The sequence below is a fragment of the Homarus americanus genome, unplaced genomic scaffold (genome assembly GCF_018991925.1).
Source record: "Homarus americanus isolate GMGI-L3 unplaced genomic scaffold, GMGI_Hamer_2.0 scaffold12891, whole genome shotgun sequence".
Classification (NCBI taxonomy): domain Eukaryota; kingdom Metazoa; phylum Arthropoda; class Malacostraca; order Decapoda; family Nephropidae; genus Homarus; species Homarus americanus.
In genome coordinates this window covers 42305-45779 of record NW_024711474.1, presented here as the reverse complement: position 1 = coordinate 45779, position 3475 = coordinate 42305, and the positions used below count along the sequence as shown (strand labels likewise).

At 47.9% G+C, this 3475-nt stretch overlaps 1 pseudogene; it reads left to right on the top strand.

Annotated features, from left to right (window-relative positions):
- Positions 1–894: 894 nt before the first annotated feature.
- On the top strand, positions 895–1014 carry LOC121858243 (annotated as a pseudogene).
- The last annotated feature ends 2461 nt before the right edge of the window (positions 1015–3475 follow it).

Sequence of the window (3475 nt, the reverse complement as noted above, 5' to 3'; positions counted from 1 at the left end):
AGGCCACACCTGACTACGTTGTTCCTCGAACACTCTTACAGATTAGGACCCAAATCCGCCGCAAACAGAGAGAAGCTCGGGAAGCAGCCATCCCCCTGGACTCCCCGCCCACATGGTACGATGTCCTCCGTAAACTTCCTGACTTCTCGTACGTCTACGGGAAAGGGTCGCGGAAGGGGGACGTGATTGCTGCCCGTATCATCATCGGGTATGACTTTGCTTGGGAGATTGGTATCCCCACATCCCCTGAGCAACGCTCTTGTGCGTTATGCAGAAGACCCGACAGCCGCACCCTTATCCACTACCTCCTACGATGTCCCCACACACAACGCTTCCGTGACGCCTGCTGGACCAACACTCCACGACCCCCTGACGGAGACACGATGATCCTCCCAATACTGGCCAGATATTTTGTAAATAATATTAATTATGTGTTAAAGGAACATCCTTCCTTCCTTAGGCTTTAGTAAGCCCCTTTATAATATTTATACTGTATATACTTTTCACACTTGCCAGATGATTCTGGTGTCATTGTACAGGGGTACCTAGTGACAGCACTAGGATCCCGCTTCCTCTATCAAGGAATAAACAATTGAAATTTAAATTGAATTGAAAGAATGAAGGAAAGAAATAACGAACAAAAGTGATTTTTTTTAAGATTAAGGAAAACTAAAAATTGTAAATGGTAATATACCAATGAAGTGTAAAGAATAGTATAATAATTGGTAATATAATTACGGTTTTTGTTATTATAGATTACTAGTGTTGATGCATAAGGAGTTTGACTGTTTATCTGCAAACAGAACTCGAGATAAATTCTTGTTGCACCAATTTAAAACTAAAGTAAGGTTATTGTGTAATGTGCATTGCTTTGATTGCAACACAACAATCGTCATCGCTTCTCGGCCTTTTGGCTAAGATCAAAGTGTAGTATCTGTTCTTATCAGCTTAATGGAGAGTACATAATCAGTGTTCTTTTTTACATAGAAGGAAGAGCACAGATTTGGACTTTCTGGGGGTGAAAGTAACAGAGTTACTCCTTTGTTGTTTTAGGTGGTGAGCAGGGAACCCAGTATTTCACCATTGCGGTGGTTATTACTAATACCATGCAGTGAGAGGAAACATACTGGGGGGGCCTGCAAAGCCCCAAACCTGGTCCCACGGGACCCCACGTGGGTGCTTCTCACACGTGGCTATTCCCTCCTCTCTGTACTTCCTTACTTAGTACTGGCTGAGGGACCTGCACTCATAGAAGTGTATTCGTCCCAAAGTCCCTCCCCGGTAAACCATCACCTTGCGATCGAGTGGGTTTGTGATGGCGAAAAGGAGGTCGGTACACAACTCTCGGCCGATCCTCCAGGAATACCGTGATAGTGCGGGTACACCCTGGTAAGGGGGTTGTCATGTGTGTGTGGGTGTTCGTGTGGGTAAAGCAAGATGGACGACGAAGAGCCAAGGGGAAGAAACGAAGGAGATCGCCAGCCGGAAAGAAGAAACCGAATGCTGACCATATGGTTCCCTGCACCACCATCCTTCAAATGCACAGAGAGGACGCAGGGATGCCCATGGGAATGTGCGTCATCGGGGTGGTCTGGCTGCAAGCAATCACTAGTCCGACATCTAAAGGAAGCCCACAACAAGAAAATCAACGAATATATGAACATGTGTGCAGGGTGCTATCTGGTACTGACTATCCGGCCAAGCAATCACACGTGCATCCTCAACAGGCAGATGAGGGAGGGGCAAAGGGTTCCCCAGTTTCGTTTCCAGTGCGACGTGCAATACTGCCACTACTCTGCCCCAACAAAGAGAGGATTGAATAACCACAAGGTAGCAACACATGTACGGCAGTGGAGGAGGAGAGACAACCAACGTCAGGCGGAGCAACGACAGGGGAACCAACAGGCTGAAGGCAATCCAGCAAGCGCCCAGCCCTCACAGGAAGTTGGGGAAAATAGGGATAACGAGCAGAGGGAGCAGCCACAGAATTACGAGCAACAGCAGCAAAGAGAAACACAAGGGCAACGAGAAAGTCACAGATGGACACCTCCACCCAGGGATGGAGAAGTGGAAGGACCAGAGACACCACGCCCCGTCTCTGGGAGAAGTACACCAGTGTCACCACTGAGCCCAGACGATCAAGAAACGCGACTGAGGTCGATAACGCCGAGCCAGCTGCTCCAAAATGAACCCTCACCAAGAGAGGAATCACAGCACCCAGCGGACCTGACACCCCTCTTGCACATGCCAAGAATGCCACTGTCACCTCTAAGCCCCGATGAAGAACATGGTGGAGACAGTACCCAAACAGGGGAACAGATAATGCAAAGTCAAGAAACAAATGAAGGAAGCCAAAGTAATCTCAGTGAATCCCTTACACCACTATGGCAAAGTGAAGCAACTCAAACACTAAGTGGTGAAGGCAACATACAGGAGCAGATTGGTATAACTCCTGAACCGAATGAAGAGCGAGATGAAGCTGAGGAGACATGGATACTGGAGCCGTTTCTGGGCACAGTGTATGAGATCCAGCGGAACCTGGACTGGGCAAGATTTGAAGAAGTACTGATTGAGATCGAGGTAGCAATTCAAGCGGCAAACAGGATAAACATCTCTCATGGACAGAACACGACCAGGAAAATCACCGATATCAATGATTGCAAACAGATCCAGAGGCTGTACAAATACAACCGTCGCCGAGCAATACGGCTAATTGCCGATGGGAACGGCGCAAGATGTGAAATAAGCAAGGAGAGAATAGAGGAACACTTCCAACACATGATGGTTGAAAAGGATTGTGACCTAGATACCGTGGAGCACATTCCCGAACCGCCACACGACAGACCAGAGATGGAAATGCAGCCCTTCACAGAGAAGGAAGTATTTACAAAACTAGCAGCAGCAGAGAATTCGTCACCAGGTGAAGACAGAATATCATATGAGAACTGGAGAAAGGCTGACCCAAGCTGCCGAGTTATGGCAGCCATATTCAACGTGTGTCTCAGAGCCAAGAGAATACCAGTCTCCTGGAAACGATATAGAACAATACTTGTCCCCAAAAAAGGTGGTAACCCAGAAGTCGTTTCAAATTGGAGGCCTATAACACTGAGCCGCACAATATACAAGGTGTACACGGGATGCCTCACAGCACGACTCAGAAGGTGGCTCGTTGACAACGAGGTACTGTGCGCTGCACAGAAAGGATTCATGCCAAGTGATGGGGTGATAGAACACAACTACATACTTCAACATCACATGGACGATGCACGACGGAACAATGGCGATACCTGCATAGCAGCACTCGACTTGACCAATGCATTTGGCTCAGTGTCACTGGACCTCATTAAAAGAGCGCTCAACCGTATAGGGGTGGGACGGGATTTTGAAGCAGTAGCAGGAGACATCATCAGTGGCAAGACGACAAGAATCCTAACAAAGGAAGGAGAAACAGAAAAGACACCAGTGCAATGCGGTG